The 25,790-nt window shown below is 43.4% G+C and overlaps 1 long non-coding RNA gene across 1 annotated transcript in view; it reads left to right on the top strand.

The window, feature by feature from the left end:
• The window catches only part of LOC146208359 (uncharacterized), a 362,139-nt gene that overhangs the window by 76,656 nt on the left and 259,693 nt on the right, over positions 1-25,790 (top strand). Inside the window, exon 2 of the long non-coding RNA XR_014703376.1 lies at positions 10,283-10,342. This is a non-coding gene — a long non-coding RNA (uncharacterized LOC146208359). The remainder of the gene's footprint in view (positions 1-10,282; positions 10,343-25,790) is intronic.

Genomic DNA, 25,790 nt, shown 5'->3' with positions numbered 1-25,790 from the left:
ATCCCCCCCGCATATGTAATGCGGCCAAACATGGTCGGTCCCAAGGAATGCTGCGCAAGCAGATATCATCATCGTCGTCGTCATCATCATCATCATTATCAGCCGGGCTGTACCGACTGTAGGGCGAAGGCCTCTCCCATATTCCTCCAATTAACTCGGTCCTGTGCTAGCTGCGTCTACTTGACCCTTGCGAATTTCTTAATCTCATCCATCAACCTATTTTTCTGCAACCCCTGCTATGCTTTCACTCCCTGTACGCAGATAAAATGTCCCCAAGGAGTCAACTCTCGAAGTGCTGAAAGGTGTAGGCAAGCTCTGCATATTTTTGCGATGGTGCCTTGTGTAGCCACGACCGCCGTGCTATTCTTTTAGAAGCTGAAGCTGATATTAAACTCTGACCAGAAGCATAAACTAGGCTAAATTTGTCAATCTGGTTATTAAAAAAAAAAAAAAAAGATATATTTACACGCATCTCGCAAAAAAAAAAAAAAAAAACTCATTGCTGCCAGCAATCCAGAAACTACTTCAACGTTTATGGTTAGCCTGCTGGGAGTGCCGCCGAGCATGCGCCTAAAGCTACTTGTTTTTTCAGAGCGTATCAAGCGTCAGCCCTGTATCGAAGCTTGCTGTTTTTTCATCTGTTCTGGGCTCTAATTTGCCCCTGATATTTTACCCAAAAACCCGACTGCGGAACAGTGGGAGAGCCGGCTCTCCAGCGGCGATTTGGATTGCCAACTAGGTCTGATCCAGCACGCCCAGCGAGCAGCGAAGCTCAGCGGAGCCCTGGAATAGGGGCACCGACCCTGTGAGAAGGCGGAAGATGGAACTCTTCTGCTACTAGCACAAGACCCTCATGGAGAAACTAACGTATTTCCTATCCTATCCTATCCCAACTCTCCACTCGATGTTTTGTGCCGCTTGTATTGAGTTATTGCAGCGTAAGCTTCTGAACACAGATTTCAGCTACGGTAGGACATATGTTGCGTTGTTATCAGGCAGGAAAAACGAAGCTATTCGGCTCGTATTGGTTTTAATATTTTAACCAAAAACATCTGAGTTCAAACCTTTCTTCTCACTAACGTAGTCACGTTTTCTTCTCATCTTTCTATCGTAATCAGAAACAAAACAACAAAATTGAAAAAAAAAAAAAAAACCAGCATGTGAGGATTTTTGAAATTCAAATCGAAGTTTCATCTTTGGAGTGGCAATACAGGGCCAGCTCTTGTTCGATGGCGCACTCCGGCGTCATAAGAATGAGGTCTAGCAGGACAGAATCAATGCGTAGGAAGAGTATAGAAGTATAAAATAAAAATACAGCGACAGAAATGGGTAGATAGCCCGAACTGATGCCAAGGAAACTAAGCGCGAGATTGGGTATACTGCTGGGAATACCACGGAATTTTAAAAAGAAAAGAACAAGAGAAGTAACGGCGTATTGGGAAGAGCATATTCCTTCGCTGGCGTATTCCTGTTCACCGAGCATTGCGGACTGGCTCAACAGAAGCAACGGTGGCGGTGGCTCCGAGAACGGCACCGAAGGAGCGAAAATCTGCGAAATCAGATTAGCAGCACCCGGATTCCGTCGCCGTCCGCAGGGAAAACCATCGCCCGCCGCGCACATAATCGTCGGTATCGCTCCGGCAGAGCTCTGGCACGAGACGCTTTCCCAGCGCCGCCCATATAAGCCTTACCGGGCTTCTCGTATTCGTTCACGGCTCCGACAATGCCGAGCCGCGTTGCGATTACACGCTTCGCTGCGACTCGCTTCCCGGGCAAAGCACACAAGCGCCTACGATGGAAGGCTAAACACATAAAATGGGCACACTTAGTTGGAGAAAAAAAAATAAGAAACGAAAAATTCGCGGTACGTTGAGTTCTCCCTTCCTAGCCGCCCCCCTGCTCCTTTTCCGAGGATCCCCGCCGCGCAATTTTTGGCAGTTTACTTTTCGTAGCAGTTTTTATCTTCTTTAAGTCGTTCAGTATAATTCAGATAAAAGGAATATGGTGAGCAGTGTTTGCAGTCCTTCTGATGGATTTATTTCTTTGTGTGTGCGTGAATAGCCCGAGGCACGAAACGCGGGCTTTACCAAACAAGCAGGGCCTCTTTGTTTCGCTCGTCTCTAACCACACCCTTTCTTTCCTCGAACTCGCCTCGAATTTTTCAGTCATTTTGGTTGCCTGGGCTTTCTTTTCTTGCTCCAAATTTCGAGAGCTTGCCCACGTCTGTTTTGACTTTATACTGCATTCGTGAATCTTCCATGAGCCGTTTTTCCGCCTGTGATTAATTGGTTTGCCTATTTTGGCAGTGTGCATATTTTAAGCTTCTGTGAAAGACTATAAGGAAATTCTACGAGGAAATTTAGAAACCGGTATTGATGTGATGGTAATAATTTGCCCATGTTTTCCCTGCCTTCCACTCATGTGCGCGTGTTTACCAAAAATGTGCCCGAGTGTGTATCGAGTAAAAGTACTCAGAAGGTAACGGAGGAGACGCTTCACAGACGTTAACCGAGGTAGCGCTCTGCACGTGCACCAAAAAGAACTTCGATGTTCACCCGGTCTGAAATGTATTTGTTTCTTGTGGTTTTCATTTCAAATTTGTGCTTACATGTCCGAAAAACACTAATTAAAAACACTACTTTTAAGCCGTACGTAAAGCACGAAAGAACATATAGTTTCTTGCTATTGCATGCCGATACCGGCGTTGAACCACACCAGGGCCTTCTTTTAATCTTTTCGGGTTTGGTTTGCACGGTTTAACGTCCCAAAGCGACTCATGCTACGAGAGACGCCTTAATGGAGGGCTCCGGAAATTTTGATCACCTGGGGTTCTTTAACGTGCACTGAAATCGCACAGCACACGGGCGCTTAGCTTTTCGAGCCATCTAAAAACGGCCGCCGGTCAGAATTCAATCGCGCGTCCTTGGGTTCAGGAGCCGAGTTCCGTAGCCACTGAGCCACTGAGCAGTAGTAGGAAGTAAATTTGGAGCAGCAGGAGCAAGGGCGACGGACATTGTGTTGTAATAACAGTTTCAGAAATTCAGTAATGTTAGGGCACCGAAGGTAACTGCTAAGCTTCGATTCTCCGCAGGTTTTCAGTAAATTAAGAGATTAAAGGCAAAGCTGAATATAAATATAGTCGTATTTTAAACACAGCGTGTGAAATACGTTCTCTTTATGGGAGTAGGGAAAGGTCTAGTTCTTCGAAGGCAAACAATTTTGCCAGCGCCTTTGTATTTACCAATGCACAGCGAACCATGTGCATCGGTAGATACAGGGCAAGGAAAGGGCGTTCTTCAAAACAGTGAAAACGTCAAGAAGACGTGGTAGGAAAACATCTGGCCATCCAAAAGCTGGCCAGTGAAACACTTCTAAGTGATATATATGTTTTCCGTGCATCATTGATGGTTAACCTTTGCCTGTCGATGCAGGTTTAAGGTTGGTTTGTGGGGTTTAACGTCCGAAGGTGACTCAGGCTGTGAGAGACGCCGTAGTGGAGGACTCCGGAAATTTCGATCAGCTGGGAATCTTTAACGTGCACTGACATCGCACAGCACACGGGTGGCGCCTTGCTTTTCGCCTCCATCGAAAAGCTGCCGCCGAGGCCGGGATTCGATCCCGCGTCCTTGGGAACAGTAGTCGAGCACCGTAACCACTGCGCCACCCCGGCGGGTTGATGCAGGTTTAAGGGAAACTAAATGGATAGAAAATGAGCAGGACATACCTTACTAACAAGAATGCACAAAGTGTTGCGTACATGATAATATAATAGTTTTTTATTGTGGACGTATCTGGGAATGCCACGAAAATATATTTAAATTTGTAACTGAAGGCATTATTTTGCTGAGAGTAAAATAATAGGACCTCGACATATTGTGGCTATGGAGGTCAAGACAAGTGGTTAATATATGTATTTAAGGGTCACTTTTATTTACGTAGATGGATAATTTTATCCTGACAACCACGCTCACGTATAAATAGGCTTTAAAATGTCTCAATATATGCTGCATGGTAGTAGCCGTGAAACATATCAGTATGAGAAGGTAGTTATGCTCCCAAGCTGTATGAGGGTCGCTTTCAGATATATTGGATAAGGTAGAATTTTCACGCTGTGTGCAATGCTGCGCAGAAGCATTGATTTTATGTGGAACCATTCAAATCTAGAAATGCGTGATGATGAAGCTGTTAATTTTAGAGGAGATAAGCTTTTTGTCATTTTTACTACTGTGATGCATCAGATTTCACTCAGATTGCTTTCCCTGTAATCCTAGTACTGCATGTATTTGGGAGCTCCTTCATACATATTTTAGCTGGCAAAAATCCTTCAAAGTTCGGACAGTTTAAATAGAAAACAAGGCGTAGGAATGCCGAGAAACTTATCCAGCTTGACAATACTAGTGATGATTGTTTTGAATACGCTAGAATAGTTTTGTAAAGCTGCTATCGACCGATCACAAATATGACTGACTTTCTCACTTGCTGCCGAAGAATATCTTCCATTCAGACGTTTTCCGGCATGTTATATGTCATTCGCTCAGTGACTATAGTTATTTGCATCGTGAAACACACCGAGGAATGGGAAGGGTAACCCTATAGTAGAAAGAATATCGATCTGTGAAGTATTGAAATTTTTACTAAGTAGTTTTCGGCTAAAGGTCTTCAGAGGCGCCGAAGAAATTATCATGTGGCTTTTTGCTAATGCCGGACATATGCATTTTGAATAAATGAAGGGCATGCCCCAGGAGAGGAAATATGAAGGAACAACTTGCGACTACTGAAGACTAATTCTTTTTTTTAATAACGTTGTTTATTACCACAGGGCATAAATGAATATGTAGAAAGAAACTTAAAAAGGGCAATAAATGAAAGAAAAAAGGTTGGCTGCCGAACTAACTTGAAATCAAGAGCGCAAGGTGGTTTGCCCTTAAGTTGGAGATGCTACACGAACTTCAGAACGTCATCCTGCCCCTATTTGTTGCTTTAGTTATAAATTACATAGTATAAGAACATACAATTGCCCGGGTAAGCGCTGCTGGCATTGTTGTTTGACAGTCGCTGGTAATTATCGTACCGCGTATAGAGCCGATTTAAGCTCCCATACATTTTCATGTTTCATGCTCAGCAGACCTTGCTTGGAGATGTGTCAATGTAACACGCATGATGCGAAAATGTAGACTAACATGCTGAAGTCAACGTTCTTAAAGACAGAAAACTGCGCTGGCGCGCAAAGTGAGCCAAACGATCGCCAATGTGATATCAGCTAATCTCAAAACGACCCCCCCCCCCCCCCCTGCTCCCCCTCCATACCCACTGCATAGATGATTAAGGCGAAAATTTTAAATTCCACTTACCCGCCTCTTTTTCACGCAGCGCAACGCAAAATAAAACGGCGTTCGTGTTTTTAAACACAGTTTTGTACGCATATGAAAGTTACTGCGTCTACTGACGTGTCTGAAGCAAAGGCTGCAGACGCGGCTCAAGCGTGTCGTCTGCTGCCTGCCTGCTTGAGATACGTCTGCAAATGGCGTGGCTTTCATATGCGTACAAAAATGTGTTTAAAAACGCACACTGTTTTATTTTCCATTGCGTTGCTGAAAGGAGAGGGTAAGTAGCATTTAAAATCTCCGCCTTAACCACCCAACGCAGCGTGGATGGAGGGGCACTGCGGTCGTTTTGAGATTAGCTGACGTCATACAACCGATCGTTTTGGCCCATTACGCACCGGGCAGTTTTCAAACTGTCTTTCATCTAAGAACGTTGTTTCAACGTGACAGATATGTTGGCTGAAGTTCCCCTCTTCATTATGTCCTCGTTACGGGCCGTGAAGCTGAGACCTGAACAAGCAAGTAAATGGCATGTTGCATGAAGTTACTTTCTCAGAGTCCAGCAGACACTATACATTAACTTGACTAGCAGTCTACATGCAAAACATGTTCCAAACTGGGCGCGTGTGAGAGGGCTACATGCCTGACTACGCATGCAGGCTGTATCAGAAAAATATGAACCAGGCTTTAAAACACTTTTATGGCTTAAATTCTTAACTATTACGTCTACAAAAAGAGAGGAGCCTTGTTTCAATTCAAGATTTGTTTCAGGCTATTATTATTGTCGAAATAACTTTGTAGAATTTCGAAAACGTGATTATCTTTGGCACAGTGGAAAAAGGAACTTTAGCCGCTCGCACGCTCACGCATGTTTGGAGCCTGAACTGCAAAGTCCAACAGTTCACTTTAACCGGTGAAGTGCTGCTCACGTGACATACAGTTTGCTGTCTTCTTCTGAGTAGCGAGTAACACCAAACTCCGCAGTGCAGACGTGAAAAAAGGTGACGTAGCCAATCTGCACGGAGGTAGGTGTCGCTGCGCTCTCCTCAAAGACGCGCAATGATTGAAACATGCGAGTGACGGCTAACCTTTGTTGGTCCTGATAGCCGAAGGTAACTGAGCTCTTAAAATTGCAAACACTGATGATGTCTACCACCAACGGGCATCTAAATTTGCCTAGGTGGAACAGTTGAAAACTTCATAAATTAAAATTAATTCTTCCCATGCTAATTAACATGACTAATCTGCTTTCAGGTTAATAACAGGTACTGATACCGGCATATTGGAATGTTTTAGTCGCCATCTATATACCTCCCAAATTCTATATTTAATTATTCTGGTCCACTGTCGCTGAAGCAGCCTCTGTGTATATAGATAGCCCAGCGATAGCCCAAAGCGAGGAACAATCAAATGGCTGCTCTATGCGCGTTGGGGTAATGTAGCGCCTAAAACAGGGGAAATTAGGCCTACATTATATTTTTCGGATGCCAACATCCCCGAACACGTGTGTGAATGAAGCCCTTGCTTCGGAGAGCCGAGATAAGTGTTTGTGTGCGCCGTACCACCTGTACAGGCAATTCAAGTGACATTATCGTGTCGATCTATTCCGGAGCGCGAAATAATACCAGCGTGTGTGCATACGGCTCAGTAATCTGGGACGATTAACGTACTCTGCCTGCCGAAGTGTGCACCGAACGCTCACAGCGGTTGGTTTGGTCGCCGGCTCTAATTATCGAGAAAGGCGCCTGTCTCGGTCCCTCCATGAAGAAGTACGATTTCCACGAACCTCGACATCTGGTTGCTATTTCTGGACGGTATTCGCGAAGCCCCCGTACCGAATAAGGGACCATTGTGTGGCATATAAATGGGGTTCCTCTGTTAATGTGCGTTCGAGTGAATACGACACATTTAGTCGCGCGCTTGATAGCTTGGGAAGCTCGATACGAACACAAAACCTGGAGTAAAATGAAAAGAAGAAAAGGGGGATTTTTTTTTTTTTTTCATGTAACAGTGTGGTGTGCAGTAAAGCAATCATTTCAGAATTTTTTGGACCTCTGTACTATTTCATTCTAAAACCAGAGAGAAAGCGACGTAAACCAGACAGCCACTGGATATTTCTTTTAATAGTAAGGGACCTGGTTCCTAACACCGCGCGTCTGGCAGGAAAAGTTCGAGACGTGCAGCTGGTGTGTTTGGGGTTGAGGTTGGGGTTTATATGAGAGCTGATTACCTCAAGCTATTGTTAACCCTATTCATGTCTCGGGTTTATTTCCTATCTCTTTTCTTTTTTCTACATTTTTCTGTGGTCCTAAAGGGGTTGCACGAGACGCCTTTTTTTAATTTAAAAATGATCCTCAGCGTCTGAGGGCTTCAAAGTGCACTGAACCGTCTACGCACTGCCTTATGCTCTAATCTTGACCACAGGCCTTGAGAGGTCACGCTTAACGCCAACATCGTGGTAGCCTCTTCGTCCGGCGTCGATTTTTCCGCCGTTTTCCTGTACACGACTGCGGTAGAACAGGAAGATCATCCAGCTTACTAACTCTTTTTTGTACCTGGGAATAAACTCCAGCGAATGGTTATGTATTCAGTTCATGTGCTGAAAGAATGATCTACGCCCGCGGAAATATCTAGTGCGCGCTCAGCGCTGCAGAGTTACTCCGTCGGCATTACCGCCCTTATTTGTATTTTAATGAGCGCCGTGAGAGCAATTAATAACCTTGCTCTTGGACGTGCAGCACTTAGAAGCCTACCCACCCTCCCCTTCAGCGAACAGCGAAAAAACTTCCCACACACCCTCGCTCCTAAATTTAGGAAGGTTCTGTTTTACGTACGCACCAAGTTACGTGAAAAAGACCGGCGAGCACTCCATCTCGCGACGACTTTGTCAGGCGCTTGGCGAAAGTGGGTCATGGAGAGAAAGTGGTGGTCTAAGGGTCATTGCATAGATGGCGCTGTTGGCGCTGTTGTATCGCAAGCAATCGTACGTGAGACGACTGTGAAACCTACGAGGGTGATTCCCGCCAAAGCAGGATTATTTCTGGCGTCCACCTGTTGGCAATTGTACTGTTTTCTTTTTTTGTTTTGTTTTTTCTTTAAACTGTTTCCAGATTGTTATGCTAAACCCTATGAGACACACTTCAGTGTGATCTGCGCAGGTGGATTGTACATCAAGGCGGAAATTATGTATGGGATAGAGCTCAGTGATTAATTAACCAACTAAATAAAATAACACCCAGACCTTTTTTTTTACTTTTGATTTGAGGGGCCAACATTATAGTGAGAGAATGAAGGTCGTCAGGGTAAAAGCTGAGTGAAGATTTTAATTTTTTTTTTTTTTTTCATAGGCAATCCAGTTCGAAATGTTTAACGGCAAAAATGAGCATTTTTTTAAGCTTGTAAAGCTGGATTCCCACACTGTGAACTTTTAAAGCGGGCGAGGTTGGGTCGCCGAAATCACATTCACTGCTTCTACAACCTAAAATAGATAAAATGAAGCCGTTTCAATTATAGAGGTGCATTGCAGGAAGCCAGCTGTACGAGTTTTAAGAAAAATGCGCGTTTTTGACGTTAATAAACATTTCGAACTGCACTGCGGATAATAAAAAAAGAATTTGGAAGAGGTCTCAGCTTTTATATTGACGACATTAGTTTTAATAAAATGTTGGCTCGTAAAGTCGAAAGTAGAAACGTTTATTACTAAATTTTAGTTAATTGGACTTAGCTCTATCACGTACTAAGTGTCCACCTATCCTTGCAATCAGCATTTACAGATGTACCGCACGCACATATCTATCGCAGGGTTTAAAATAACCATCTGTAGACAGTTTAGACACATGTAGACAGTTTATATATAAAAAAAGGAAAGGGTTAAATGCAATAACAAGGAGACACACGCTTTCATTTCCGGTTGCCACTTTATCACTTTCTGCATACACACGGTTAACACTGTAATTGTTGTTTTCGCACAGTCGAAGTTCTGTTTCTAATATCTTACATGGCACACTAACTTGAACCGCGCCGCGGCGTATGCACCAGCAGCGTCATATACCCGTAAATACATTTTTATGCAACAATTTTATTACGGGTAACAGTTGCGGTATTACCGCGATATCCTTGTGCTACTTTAAAAGGACATTGAGCAACGAGAAAAAGTATATCCAGTTATTGTTCTCGGAAAAAAATTCTTTGAATATTTTTCGAAGGTCGCAGTGACATCTGTCCGGGAGCAAAACATTCATCTACCACCGAGCCCGAAAACCGAGCCAACGCCCTCTTGTTACTGCAAACTCGGCCGCTTATGGCGACACCTGTATATTTTTCTCCGACTTATAAAAAGCTGCTTTCATTTAGAGTGATCGCTTAGTAATTATAATGCGCTACACTGGCAATACAGGCCAGCATCTAAGTTCTGAGTGTCCCATTAATAGAATTAGTGTTCATATTCATCACCATGCTCCATTCCTCAGATTATAATTATAGCTGAGCGGGTGGGTAAAGTACGAAGAACTGCAGTTAAACTCCAGGGCATTCAAAAACCTAATAGGTGCGGATATTACTCTTGATGTCCTTATGGATGTATTAAGACACAGATTCTTGATATTTCGACCAAAGGCATCGAAATGGCAGGCTCCTACTACAATTCAGAAAACAACTGAAGATGTCTTGTTGTAGACTTGAAATCCGAGAAGTCGGCGAGTAGAGGTATTCTTCACATATGAGCAACATACTTCCGAGAGAAAAATATCAGCCTTATATATGGTGCGCTGGTTGCTTTACAGTGATACCTGTGGTTATGTCTTTGAAGGTCCACTCTTGGAATGCCGATCGCTTTTAAATTAAAACGCTGGTTGTACATCCTATCAACCAAGTTCTTTGAATATGTTTCTGCCAATCATTCGGGTGGCGGTATTGATAATAATAATAATAAAATAATAATAATAACAATTTGTTCACAGGACGGGAAAGGCGCAGTATCTGTGACACATGAGCTGCGGACACCTGAACAGCGCCGTAAGGTAAGGGAGAAAGATGGAAGTGAAAGTGCATGCTTCTTTTTCGGTCCTATAGGGACGCGTTCCGCTAGATGCTTAAGGCAGCGTTCTTCCATTTGGCTTTCCTTTTTTTTTTCGGAATCAGAAATGCGTTCGGCCAGGTGTTTATACTTCATTTCATACATAGCTGCGTCACTGAAAGGTAAGCAAGTTGTCTGCCCGAGAGAAATAAGAGAGCACATCATTGTGGTTTTGCTTGTTGTACGCAATTGATTATCTGTAATTAATAACACTTAGTGTAAGCAAGAGCTTCTATGGTATGCAATTCAGTTATTTCTTTTTAATTGATCACCGATAATTAATTACTCCTTTTCAAAAAAGCTACAGGGGCAGAGCGTCCGTGAGGGCACTGTAACTATGTGGTTGAATCATGTTGTTCAGCGGCACGACGGTACACACGGCACGCCTGGCGTGTTGCGCTCTCCGCGATCTTCGCCATTGGTGTAGCTGGCGCCATACATGAAGCTTCTCGCAATAGTTCGTGCGTAGCTAATTGTGTATAATAAGAAAAGCTTTTTTTCTTGACTTCAAACCTTTCCGGTTGGCAGTCATGTTAGCACTCGAAACTGGGAATGTTTAAAACGCGTAGTGTGTTAACAGAAAACTAGTAAACTAATCCTGGTGATATAGTTTGATGTGCTAAGAGAGAAGGCATGATGTGGTCTCGTAGCCTCACCTGTATAGAGAAAATTCTTCAATCTGAGGTGAGATTGTTGTCTAGTGAACGACGATGACAGAAGTGCCACGAGTTTTCGTTCGAAGAATAGAACCCGCCTTGCTATGCTTCCCCATCAGATTTTTACAACAAAACAATTAACGACAAGGAGGAGGAGGAAAAGGAGGAGGAGGAGGAGGAGGAGGAGGAGGAAATAACTTTATTCAACGCACTATTAAGCTTCGAGAATGTCCTGGGCCAGAGTCACTAAGGCCAACTGGTCCAGCTGGTCAGAGGCTAACTAAGCCCGCCAGGTTGAAGGAGGAGGGTGTGTATTGCAACAGGGCAGGAAAACATGCAGTGTTCTAAGTTTGCATATTGCTCAGAAGAATGTGGGCATGTGGGGGAATGTCTGATTTGGTATAGAAATGATTAAGGACAATACTTTCAGCTTTTGAAATAATTTTACAGCGCTAACAATGAAGCGTGCCGCTTGATTCAGAGAGGATGCAGAAACTTTTATCGATGCTTTGCGCAACTGTGAACGGGTGCGCAAGGTACGTGTTCATGCGGTATACGCGAAACGGACGTGTTTATGCGAGAAAGCTGTGAAGATAAGATACAGAACGAAGGTGTCGTCCGCCTTTTCAAATGTCTTTGGCAACGAACTTCCCGAATCGATTCTCACCGCATAGGCTGATTTTAATTGAAGGTGTGTCGGCCCATAGTTATCTGGTTTCGTTCGTTTGACGATCGCTCCCTGATACTGATACCTTGATCTTAACCTAAATTTGACAACATTCATCATCATCATCATCAGCCTGATTATACCCACTGCATGGCGAAGGCCTCTCCCATATTTCTCCACTTAACCCGGTTCTGTGCTAGCTGCATCCACTTGACCCCTGCGAACTTCTTAATCTCATCCGCCCACCTAACTTTCTGCCTCCCCCTGCTACGCTTTCCTTCCCTTGGAATCCAGTTTGTTACCCTAAGCGACCATCGGTTATCCTCTCTTCGCACTACATGTCCTGCCCATGTCCATTTCTTCTTCTTAATTTCCACTAGAATGTCGGTAACTTGAGTTATTTCTCTGACCCACTCTGCACGCTTTCTATCTCTTAATGTTACCCCTACCATTTTTCGTTCCATAGCCCTCTGCTTTGTCCTCAACTTAAGTAGAACTCTCTTGGTTAGCCTCCATGTTTCAGCCCCATAGGTGAGTACAGGCAAGATGCAACTGTTGTATACTTTCCTCTTGAGCGATACCGGTAAGCTGCTAGTCATAATCTGTGAGTGCTTGCCAAATGCGCTCCATCCCAATCTTATTCTTCTTGATATTTCCTTTTCATGGTCCGGATCTGCGGTTACTATCTGTCCTAAGTAGACATATTCGCCTACTATTTCCAGTATTTCGCTACCTAATGTAAACTGATGTTCCTTCCCGAGGCTGTTGAACATTACCTTAGTCTTCTGCATATTGATTTTCAAGCCTACCTTTCTACTTTTTCTGTCTAGGTCATCAATCATTATTTGCAGTTCATCCCCCGAGTTGCTTAGCAAGGCAATGTCATCGGCAAATCGCAGATTACTGAGGTATTCTCCATCTACCCTTATCCCTAACTGCTCCCATTCCAAGTCTCTGAATACTTCCTCTAAACAAGCTGTGAATAGTACTGGGGAGATTGTGTCTCCTTGCCTAACACCTTTCTTTATGGGAATTTTGTTGCTTTCTTTATGTAGAACTATGGTTGCTGTGCAGCCACTATATATATCTTCCAGCACTTTCACGTACGGCTCGTCTACCCCCTGATTTCGCAATGCCTGCATCACCGCCGAGGTTTCAACTGAGTCAAATGCTTTTTCGTAATCAATGAATGCTATGTATAAGGGCTGGTTATATTCCGAGCATTTTTCTATCACCTGATTGATGGTATGGATATGATCGATAGTAGAGTACCGTTTCCGAAACCCTGCTTGATCCTTTGCTTGATTGCAGTCTAAGGTTGTCCTGATTCTATTAGCGATTACCTTAGTAAATACCTTGTACGTAACAGACAGTAAGCTGATTGGTCTGTAATTTTTAAGGTCCTTAGAGTCCCCTTTCTTGTGAATGAGGATAATGTTTGCATTCTTCCATGCTTCTGGTACCGTCGATGACACCAGGCACTGCGTATACAGGGTGGCCAGTTTTTCTAGCACGATATCCCCCCCGTCCTTCTGCAAATCTGTAGTTATCTGATCCTCTCCAGCTGATTTCCCCCTTTTCATAGTTTCTAGTGCTTTCTTGACCTCGTCCTTCGTTACTGGTGGAACGTCTGACTGTTTTTCCCTACCACCAATCTCATTACGGTCCTGACTACTTTGGCTACTGTAGAGATCTGTATAGAACTCCTCGGCTACTTTGACTATCTTGTCCATATTAGTGATGATGTTGCCCGCCTTGTCCCTTATCGCATACATCTGGTTTTTGCCTCCCAACCCGACAACATTCCCGTGTCTTAAAATTTTTTTTTTGCCCGCTGCCTGTGGAGAACACAAGCAGCTAACTGAGTTCGTTAAAAGCGTGCCGCAACCACCGAAGTTCCAGATGCGTCATAGCGAACTATATATACGCTAACAACGTATGCTACATGTACGACCTCATCGCCGACATCAAACTGATAAAGAATTTGCTGCTAGAATCACCATGACGAGAACACGCGCCCTGGCCAGCCACAGACCATGCCCAACATTCCGAAAACTTCCCGTAGGGTAACATGAATAAACGTAGACAGTCAAATATCCCCAGGTGGTCGAATTTACTCCGTAGTCCTCCACTACCGGCTCCTCTTTCTCTCTTTCCACTTTCACTTCCACACTCCTCCCTTCTCTTGTTGTGGCTGTAGGAAGAAGGAAACGAAAAGTGTGCTGTGCGATGTCAGCGCACGCTAAAGGTCCCCAGGTGGTCGAAATCACTCCGTAGCCCTCCACTACGGCTCCTCTTTCTCTCTTTCAACTTTCATTCCCACCTTCCTTCCTTCCCTTACGGCGCGGTGGAGGTGTCCACAAAAAAACAAGTGAGACAGTTACCGCCCCTTTCCCTTTCTATAAATCAATCACCCCCCCAAAAAAAGGAAACGAAAATGCACAGGCCTGCTACTGGCTCTGTTTCTGAGCCAGCTCCGCTGCCTCGTGCAGACAGAAGAGAAAATAGAGAAGAAAGAAAAGGAAGAGGGAGAGAAAGACGCGCGCCGCAACGACAGCCGTCGTCCACCACCGAAATGGTGGCGGGTGCAATGACGGCCTACAACGGATAAAAATTCTGTGGCAGGCTAGCCCCCGCCGTAAGCGGCGGTGACCCAGCTGTACCAGCCCCATCGGGAGCTCCACACCTCCCTTCTCTTACGGCGCGGTTCAGGTGTTCACAGAAATAAGTGTGGCAGATACTGCACCTTTCCCTTCCTGAGAACTAATTAATAATAATAATAATAATAATAATAATAATAATAATAATAATAATAATAATAATAATAATAATAATAATAATAATAATAATAATAATAATAATAATAATAATAATCAATCAATCAATCAATCTTTATTTAATGTGCGCAGGAACAACCATGTGGTCTTTGTGCTGCAGCACAAATAAAAAAAAAAAGAAACAAAAATGAAAAAGCACAAACATGTTTACACACACAGAGAGAACACAAAAAAAGAAATAAATAATACATGAAATGACAGACGAAAAGTATCACGGAAAGTAAGCAAACAATGAGTAGCATCACTTATATACACAGTGAGAGAATTTTTTAGCACACCAGGAAATAAAGAAAAAAAAAAAAGAACGGTATATACAAGAAAAAAAAACAAATAACTGACATTGATTATAGTAATATAGAAATATACATAAAATAAACAACCCTTCCAGGCGCAACAAGTGCATGGTACTTAAAACACAGGCTAGAAATACAGAATAATACAATAAAGAAGTAAAATTGAACAAGGGGCAGTAAGATTCGAATATAAAGTTTAAAGTTGAAATATAAGTAAGAAACGGATAAAAAGTAGTTCACGATACAGACAGCATTGAACAGGAGAAAAAGCAAAAAGTGAAGTAAATACAATTTAAGGCTAGAAAGTGGGAGTTTTAAGTGATAAAGTACTATTTAGAATACAACGCTACGAACATCCAATGTAAATGAACAGAGAGAGTTTTGGAAGATGTCAAGGTGAGGACAAAAAGAGTTAAATAACCACTGCATCCTGTCCAGAGGGGAGTGGGAATGAAGAGGAGAAACCTGAAATGGTCTGAATTCCCTCATGCTCTTTCGCGGAACGCGCAGTAGGATGTACTCTAAGAGCTGAGGGCACATAATGTGGCCATGAAGGAGTTTGTACAGAAATATGATATCAAGTCTGATACGACGGCAGTGAAGGGAAGGAAGATTCAGTTGGGTGCTCCTGGTGGAGCGAGAGGGGGAAGTTGCGCAAGGAAAGCGATAATGAAATATCCGTAAATTTTTTTTTTGTACTCTGTCAACCTTGTCCAAGTTCGATTTGCAAGTGCCATTCCAAACAACCGACGCATACTCCAAGACCGGCAGGCATATGGACAGGTACAGTTTTAGGAACGGAAGTGGAGTATGGAACTCTCTCGAAAGTCTGCAAACGAATCCGAGTGTGCGCATAGCCCGCTGAGCAATGCGGTTAGTGTGAGAGGAGAAGCTGAGGGTGCGGTCAAAAAGTACACCAAGGTCATTAATTTCATCAACCCTATCCAACAGCACAGAATTCACAGAATAATGGTAGAGAAAGCTATGTGTTTTACGAGTAAAGGACACAACCCTAGTTTTGGAAGAATTGAGGGTAAGTCGATTCATCGCACACCAATCAGAAAAAGCAGATATGTCCGATTGCAACAACACGCAATCTTGAAAAGAATGTATTACCTTGAATATTTTTATATCATCAGCATAAAGAAGAAACGAGGAGTTCTTTATCGCCGAGGAAACATCATTAATAAAAACGGAGAAGAGAAGCGGGCCTAGTACTGAACCTTGAGGAACTCCACTCGTTGCAGGGTAAACGAAAGAAGTCTGTCCATTGACACTGACAAAGCAGAAGCGATCAAGGAGATAGTTGCGTAGGAGGGCTACGAGTGAGACTTCAACGCCAGAGAGTAGAAGTTTTTCAAGAAGTAGTGAGTGAGTAACAACGTCGAAAGCTTTGCTCATATCACAGTACACAGTGTCAACCTGACCCCTCTGAAGGACTGCTGCAGAGGCATACGTCATAAACGTGACTAGGTTGGTAGAAGTAGAGCGACCCGACATGAAGCCATGTTGATTCGGTACTATGATATGTTTGAGATGGAAGGAAAGTACGCTGTGCAAAGCTAATTCGAAAAGCTTAGAGGTTGCACATAGAAGAGAAATCGGACGATAATTGGAAACATCAGATTTGTTTCCAGACTTGAAGACAGGAAACACGCGTGCCATTTTCCACACGCGAGGAAAGGCAGCATTTTTTAAACAGTTATTAAATATGGCAGTCAGTACTGGTACGAAGATATAACTGAAGACTTTTATTATGGCAGCTGGAATGCCATCAGGTCCAGGAGACAAAGAAGGTCTCAGACGCTTAAGACTCTCACTTATCAACTCCTCGTCAAAGAGAATGGAATTAAATAGTGCACCAGATGGGAGGCAAACGGAATCACAATGTGGATGTTTGTAAACGGAGGAAAAATGTTGTGCAAAACTGTCGGCAACATCCCGAATTTCCGAACCCTGAGAGTCAACTAAGCTGATACTTAAATCTGATTTAATGGAACGCTTGCGAACGTAACGCCAGAACTGACTAGGACGATTTGAGGCATTCCTCTCTAAAGACTCAAGATAGGAGTCGTAGTCCCGCTTGTATAAGCGTTTGCAAAGAGAACGCACACGGCGAAACTCATCTGCCCAATTATGAAACCCAGGGCGTTTCGCCTTACGATGGGCCCGTTCCTTGAGCTTTAACGCCGTTATTAGTTCCCTTGAAAACCAGGAAGGGAACTTCCTACGCGTAGGAGTATGCAAAGGGATGTACCGACGCATACCATCAAGAACTATTTCTGTAAAGCGACTGACTTGTCCATCTGAATCATTAATGTCATTTAAAAGGGACCAGTCGACGGAAGAGAAGAAATTGAAAAGACCGACATAACAGTTATAATAATAATAATAATGATGATCAATCAATCAATCAATCTTTTTTCAATAATAATAATAATAATAATAATAATAATAATAATAATAATAATAATAATAATAATAATAATAATAATAATAATAATAATAATAATAATAATAATAATAATAATAATCTCCTAGACTACGCATATCTATCCTACTAGCTAACGTGAGCATTGCCCATTGTTATTGTTAACGAGCGTGATAAATTTCGTTCTGTAGCTGGCACCTGTAACTCAGATGCTGTTGTGCTGGCCGAAACAAGGCTTCACTCTGACATACGTGACACATCGTTTGGTTTGCCGTCAGGTTTTTGCATTACAGTAGGAAGGTGCCAGTGAAACAAAACAAAAGCAAGTACAAGAGAACGCGTGATACAAAACAATGCGGGGGTTATAGCTCAACACGAAACTTAATAAAAAAGGAATACAGGTATGCACGAGTCAATAAAACAACCAAATATGAACATCCGAAATAACTCCATGAAATATATTCATTATGAAAGATATCAACATCTTGCGATTAGTAAGATTCTAAAAGGGCGATTAATTTGGTTCTTAAACGCGGAGGGTTGATGGTGCAAGTAACTCATTATATGTTATCTATAAGGATATCAGAATGCGACTGCAAATAATTATATATGGGAGGCGTTGGCCGTAAATTGACAGATTCCGATGTGCAGATTAGCAGAGGTTTTCGAAAACATTTATTTATTTCAGATACCTCAAGGACCCTTGAGTGAGGGCTTTACATGAGAGGTGGACAATCAGTCTTGTGTTAATAAACCATTGTAATAAACAATGTAACCTAGTGTAATAAAACATGTATAGAGTTGGCGCTCTAACAGTGTGTGGCTGTTTGATCGACGAAATAAGTATATGAGAGAGATGATAATTGCTTATCGAAAGTTGCCGGTTTGTTGTTTTGTGTTTAAGTGGGAGACGTTGCCAGGGGATATAAAACGGCTATAAAAACAACTCTATTTTTCGCGGAGAATGGTTTTAGAATTCGTACTACATAAATGCCTCTATTATATTCCACAGTTCTATTCTCTCTGCTGGTGTCTAATTTCTGCACCAATCTAAATTCTGGCGCCGTTTACCACTGCTGGAGTCAGCCAACCCTTTCATCTCCTCAGTTTCTGCCTGCCCTCTGCCCACTAGATAGACACGCAAATTTTTGTGAATAAACGCCCGTTGTTCGCAGCATCGCGAATACGGTCGAGCTTATAAGGCGTCAGCGAAGCATGCTTCTTTTTTCTGAATTTATAAATAAAGGCATCAAGCCCTTTCATGTTCATGAGATGCACGTGGCTTCAGCATAATAATACGGCAGGCTATCGATATCTAAGTTGCAAATGTGCACTCACCAACAATTTCGCACCTCGTCTGGCTGCTATTCATTTTTCTTTTCCGGCATCTATTATAATAGTCTGTAGACGTCTGGCATTTGCCGTTCGGTAGACACCCGACTCTCATGCCGGATGGTAGAGCCCAGTTTTCTCTCATTTCGCTTTTCCGCGGCGGGACGTCAGGCGCTTCCGTTTTGTGTTTTTTCAAACAGACGAGTGTGGCCTGGAGATTGTGTCATATATAATTCATGAAGTCTAAAGTTTAGCTCTTTCAGGGGGCTTGTGCAACCTTCACATAGCAAAGCGCAACACCTTCAGTATGGCATTGATTGCTGCCATTCCAGCGATACCCAGCGATACGTCCTCTTCTGGCGAGCAAGCCAAAGCTTGAGTGCAGGACTCATTTGCGCGTGTATAGACGGTTTCAGCTCAGAGGTCTTCGCGTGCGTGCAAGTTTAGCAGTTATAATCAGCTTCAGCAGGAGTGTGTTACGATCGAGTTAGGCTGGCTCAAAGCTTCTCCATGGAGGCTCTCTTCTGGTGTCTGTGGACGACGAGCGTGAAGTATTTGTTTTCACGCTTGATGCCTTTGAAACGACTGTAACAGCGGAGCTCCAACCTGCTGCTGAGCACACATGATTAAAATGTTTTGGAAGAGCCAAATGCGTCAGATATGCCTCTACACAAGCCGTGTTGCTCAAGCTGTGTAGTTGGCCTGAACGAAAACCTTATTCAGCGAAATTTGCTGTTCCTTGCATCAAGTAGTCGAGTAACCTTTGTTCCAGGTTATAATGCACTAGATATGACGTTCCTAGTTACTGAGCTAAAGGGAGCGCAGTGTTCGAATGACATTGCTAGGTTTATTGCGACGAGAATAAAAAATTGTCAGTGGCTTAGCTTGGTTAAGCCTGGTAATTGCGAAAACAATAGCTATGGCTACGCCTAGGTTCAGCTGGTGGTGTAGCTGTTTGTGGTGCTTGTGGTTATGCTTATGGTTATGCAGTGATTCACTCTGGCCACGGCATATGGTTTAACTATTGTTTATTGCGGGGTGCTACCTGCTTATTCTATGTATAACTAGTAGGAGGCAAGGAGTGCCGTGGCTGCAACGATATACTTTTGAATGAATTGTGGGTGAGGTTAAGGCAGAATGTACAACTGCCGCTCCGACACCGGCTGCAACGGCATTCTTTACGCCAGCAGAAATGAAAGCATCCTTGGAGACTGCGTTTGTTCCACCTGCCGCTAGGCCACCTCCTATAGTATCCAACGTTGCAACCCCGGCGGTAGCTGCGGCTGTAGCCCCATAATTCTTCTTAGCTTTAGGAGCATGTGGCACAACTGCAGCTCCGCCCGGCCGTAGATCAACGTTGGGCTTAACTCTCGGTGTGTAAGGGCGTACCCGAACCGACGCCTTAAACGTCGTTCTAAACGGTCCCACATTAGTCTCATGGATGACGTCAGTCCGGCTGTAGCGCTCCCTCACGGAGGGAGCGGGAGTTAGGCCGCGGCTGGTAGCTACCGCCTCGAGAGCCGACGGCGCGAGTTGAGGGCCCTGTTTTTGCGGCAGATGGAATGATGACGGTGTGCGATGTCAGCGCACGTTCAAGATCCCCAGGTGGTCGAAAAGACCTCCACTACGGCTCCTTTTTCTCTCTTTCCACTTTCACTCCCACCTTCCTCCCTTCCCTTACGGTGCGGTTGAGGTGTCCACAGCAAACAAGTGAGACAGTTACCGTGCCTTCCACTTCGCGACGTCACTCCGGCTGTAGCGCTCCCTCACGGAGCGAGCGGGAGGTCACGCTAAAGGTCAATGGTAGCTAACGCCTTGCTACGCTAAGGGCTGAAAAATGAAAGTAGTATTGATTTCGCAATAATAAGTTCGTTTATTAAACGTTGGGGCTTGTGCGCATATGTAAAATGCTGTTGAACAAGCGCAGACCCCTGTACAAAATTATTATATTTCATTTTTCACACACTAAGCACTCATAACACAAAAAATAGACACGTTTAATAATGTCTATATAGTTTTATACATTGAAGCAGGCTGGTAAGGGACAAGGTATACACAATGATATACAGAGCATTCAAGGTTTTCGCGGTTTGAAAAAGTTCCGGGAGCACAGCAGTATCCGCAGGGGAGAAATGCGTAAGCATGAGCGTTGCTTACCAAGATACTTTGTTGCACGAGTTGGCAAATCTTCATTGTCAATTTAAACACCGCGAACAGGAAGACACAGTACGAGATACAAGGAAGCCACAGTACAAGCGCTGTTTAAATTAACAATGGATGAGCGTTGCTGCTGCACAAGGTTGTTGTTGTGGCTGTACGAAGAAGGAGAAGAAAATGCATGGTCCTGCTACTGGCTCTGTAGCTGAGCCACCTCCGCTGCCTGATTGATTTATAGGAAGGGAAAGGTGCGGTGTCTCACTTGGTTTCTGTGGACACCTTAACCGCGCCGTAAGGGAAGAGAGAAAGGTGGGAGTGAAAGTGGAAAGAGAGAAAGAGGAGCCGTAGTGAAGGGCTACGGAGGAATTTCGACCACCTGGGGATCTTTAACGTGTGCTGACATCGCACAGCACACGGACGCCTCTTCGTTTCAGATTCCTCCGTAGTGAAGAGCTACGGAGGAATTTCGACCACCTGGGGATCTTTAACGTGTGCTGACATCGCACAGCACACGGACGCCTCTTCGTTTCGCTGCCTCGTTCAGACAGAAGACAATAGAGAAGAAAGAAAAGGAATAGGGAGAGAAAGACGCGCGCCACAACAACAGCCGTCGTCCACCACCGACTACAACTGATAAAAATTCGGTGCCAGGCTAGCCCCCGTCGCAAGCGGCGGTGACCTACCTGTCCCAGCCTGATCAGGAGAGTACACTGGCACAGCACACTAGTACATCGCGCGCCTTTTTTTTTTTCAAACACAACTAGAGTTCTGCTGAATACATGAAACTTCAGCGTTTTATAAGTTGTTTACAGAAAAGTAAAGGCACAGTATACCGGGTGTACCAACTAACTTGAACCAAGGGATACAAAATAATATATTTGAGGTAGGTCAGTGAAACCAATTGCATTCAACTGCCAGCCTCCTTGCGCACTGCAGGCGATTTTTTGTTTTGCAATTACTTAATTAGCTAATTATGTTCATTTTTCTAATTGATTAAATATCGACTTTAGACCAAACATGTGAATTGGAAACTTGTAGAGCACCTTCAGAAACCCCCATTCCATTAATTGTGATAAAGAAAGTCTCACGTGTATCTTTTTTTCCTGGGCTTAGAAGAAAGCCCGCGAAATACAAATAATACCATGTGACTAGTGCATTTGTGCGCCGCGATTGTGGTGCTCTCAGTCGTAGTTTGAGCGAACGAAATTAGCTGCGGCCGTGTCTCCTTTGCCCCGTTAAGCGGCAGGCCCATATGCCTGCGATGGCTTCTTCGCCCGCGTCCGACAGCCGGCCCACGTGATGGTGCAAGTAGCACCGAGAGCGGCGAGCAGACACCACCGGGATTCTAACAAACCCTCCTTCTCTCCTCCCATCAGCGAACTTTACCGCAAACGGATGAGCGATAAGGTATCAGCCACTTAATCTGCGCGTACAGGCTTGGGTAAAGGGGCGAGATGACATGTGACTCGACTAAAATTAGCGCTGCACCTTCATTTGCCGGTTCTTTATCGTCATCCGCCTGTCGTTATGTAGGCTGCTGCGGGCACAGGCCTGGCCAAGATCGCGGTGACGACGGGCGAGCTCGAGCTCGCTCCAACCATTGCCAAAATTTCTGCCTGCCGCTGCAACGGGACCATCGGGTCACGGCTGCAGCTGATTTCTTTCGCTCAAACCACGACTGCGAGCACCACGATCGCTGCGCTCAAATGCGCTAGTCACGTGGTATTATTTGTATTTCGCGGGCTTTCTTTTGAGCCCGGAAAAAAAGATACACGTGAGACTTTCTTTATCGCAATTAGTGGAATGGGGGTTTCTGAAGGTGGTCTACAACTTTCCAATTCACATTTTTGGTCTAAGGTGGATATTTATTAAATTAGACATATTAACATAATTAGCTAATTAACTAATTGTAAAACAAAAAATTTCCTGTAGTGCGCAAGCAGGCTGGTAGTTGTATGCAACTGGTTTCACTGACCTACCTCAAATATATTATTTTGTAACCCTTGGTTCAAGTTAGCTGGGACACCCGGTATATCTATCACTCGCGAATCTCGCTGACGCATCTCGTCGACGCGAGATTTTCACCAGGAGGCTTTCGTCTTAATAGTTGCTCCACAGTAAGGGAAGGGCCCAGTACCTGTCACACTTATTTCAGTTGGCATCGGAAGCCTTTGTGGTGTACGATATAATCCATATAATGCACAGAATTTTGCGTAATGGGACAAATAAAGCTTTCGCTTTAAGTTACAATGAGCACTGCACAATAGTTTCTGTACGTGCACGGGTTTTGCGACCAGGCGGACGGTAAGGTCCGTGAGGATAATGATCATCGTGATTTCAGTGATCAGCTAAATGCACTAGCTATCTTTTTTATTTCTTGCAGTTTGAATTCACGTATAGATTGAAAGCTTTGTAGATGGTGGCATTTTACGACTATCCCATATTGTGGAATGTATTAACGCGTCTCTGTCCTGCGATATGCGTGTCTAACGTTTCAGCTGCAGTGCGCCTAATTACGCGTTGTAGACCATGGTAGACTACGGCAACTAGCATGAAGCTCCTGCCTGGTGCAACGCAGCTGTTGCATAGGGCTTCGCTTCACATTAATGTGGAGATGCACGGGACGCTGACAAGCTTCCTTCCTTTACCGCTGACTTCATTTTTGTACCTCGAAATCGACGAATCACTATGCGGACGGAGCAGGGTGAGGGTAGGGTCCTCACACGATTGGTCATCTGACCAAGCGTGAACCGTTAACACTTCTAACTGTGAATCCACATTCTTGCTAGATAAAGCGCCATACTCATCATCAAACCAAAGAGAAGCTTTCTGCCGACTGCCGCGGTCTCCCATCCATAATTGTAGGCGCATTAAATGAAAATTTTGAGATGCATAATTTCATGACATAGGCATGTTGATAAAATCCTAGAAAATAGGATGGCCCCGAAACGCCACTATCTCCAAGTTTCCAATATTAGCATGGCTAACTGCAGGGAACAAAAAGACAACTGTTGAATTTAATTAATTTCTAATGTTACGATGACTATTATTTTCTCAGCTTACATCCATCCGTCTTGTTACACGTTGCAATAATGTAATAATAATAAATTTTATTTTTAACGAGATAATGAAGGAGGCTGCGGATTAAAGCTGCTGAGACGGCAGCTTCACGAAGGCCCACAGCCCGCTCTAAAAGGCGTTCACGGGAAAACAGGAAAAACACTTGGAAAGATACTTGCATTGGCTTCGTAATTTATTTGAACCAAAAACGAAAACGAACTCAGAACATGAATATAAAGAAATAGCTCTAAGAAAGAAAACCCACAGGTGCTCAAATAGATACAGACTGTGCTAAGGGAGTACGATAAATACAGAAATATTCTCATCATACGGATATACCAAGATTTCAAGAGAGTAGTTTGTGAAGATGTTATACTTCGTGACTTGATGTCGTAATAGGTGCTTAATAATGTTGGAAGTATGAACGATACTTTTTCCACTTCGTACTTTGTTTTAGAAGTTACCACAGTCCGCTCTCTTTTATGACAAGTAGGATAACCTGCAGCATTCTTTTTCAGCAGTGATAACCGATGCAGAAACCTACGATGCTCTTTTAATTCGCACTGAAATGCAAGTGTTATTTATAATTACAGCGGTTTAACGTCGGTATATTTTTAAGGAAGGGGGGGGGGGGGGGATTTGTGAGTGAATGTCTTATGGTGGATTTTAAAAATTTTCGTGATGAAAGATTTTTTAGGCTACGAAAATCTTTTGTAACTTGGTGCATGCGGTTGAGCCCCGGACCCGTAATACGTAAATAAGATGGGAGTAGTTTTATGGCAGATATATGACCCATAAAGGGATATTTATTTTATTTAATAATACTGCCGCTCTAAACCGAGAGCCTAGCAGAATGCAAAAACATACATGTTATGCTCATACATGCATAAGAATAAATTAAAGAAGCAAAACAGTTCCAAGAAATGCAGAGAACAAACCATACAATTTTTGCGAAAAACAGAACCGAACAATGCGCGCAACAGCATGGTGACATTTCTTAAAAAACAACAACAAAACTTTCGATAATTGCTAAAAGAATTATTTCCGCTTCTATGGACTGGTATAACTTTTGCTCGCTTCCAGTCAGTTGGGAAGCATCCGCTAGTAAATTTTTACCTCATTATCAATAATTATCTAAAAATTAATAAATCAGACTACTTTGAGATCAAAACTAATGAGACATCAAGGCATCGTCATAGAAGGTTCATTCCATTGTCGGCTATAAAAAATAATTGCTTCAAGTTTAGTTATTTCCCGCGAGCTTGTAAGGACTGGAACTCTCTTCCAGATTCTGCTGTTCGATCATCATCATTATCTGAATTTGTACGCCATTTAGAAAATTTCATCTATGGCACTACCACAGGGTGATGAGGTTCTATTGCTGTTGTGTAGGATGACTGTTGTTCTGATTTCTGTGTAATTCATTTTTGTTTTGTTTGTGTGTGTATTCAGAGACAATTTTTGATTGACTATTGATTTTCATCTGTTCTATATTGCTCATTTTTCGTTTTGTATTTTCCACTCCTGTTACAGCCCCTTATGGTGGCTGACAGTATTAATAAATGAAATGAAATGAAATGAATAATCGGAGCACACAATAATAATCTTACGCGTTGTCAGTGTCATCTAAAGAAGAACCGGTAATTAAAATAAGAAGCATTAGTGATATCTTGCGATTAATTCTAGTTGGGATACGAACTACGAAAATGAATTTGTGTTTTTTAGAGATGAGTTTAGTAGACGAGTTTAGTTTATTCCATTCTATTACCGCCAGAGCAAAGAAAGAGTACCTGAATGCGTAGTTAGAAAAAGAATATTCCGTTTGCGCATGCGCATGTTGGTGGCGTGCTTTTCTAGAGTCCGAATACGATATGTACTGAGTGGAATCAATTTTTTACTGGCGGTGCACTATTTGAAAACAAAATTTTAGTCGAGCTTGTTTTGCTCTAGTCGATAAGG

The sequence above is a fragment of the Amblyomma maculatum genome, chromosome 1 (assembly GCF_055883805.1).
Source record: "Amblyomma maculatum isolate TAMU_Amacu chromosome 1, ASM5588380v1, whole genome shotgun sequence".
Taxonomy (NCBI): Eukaryota; Metazoa; Arthropoda; class Arachnida; order Ixodida; family Ixodidae; genus Amblyomma; species Amblyomma maculatum.
Note: the sequence above shows the minus strand (reverse complement) of the source record. Positions and strands in the feature narration are given on the sequence as shown.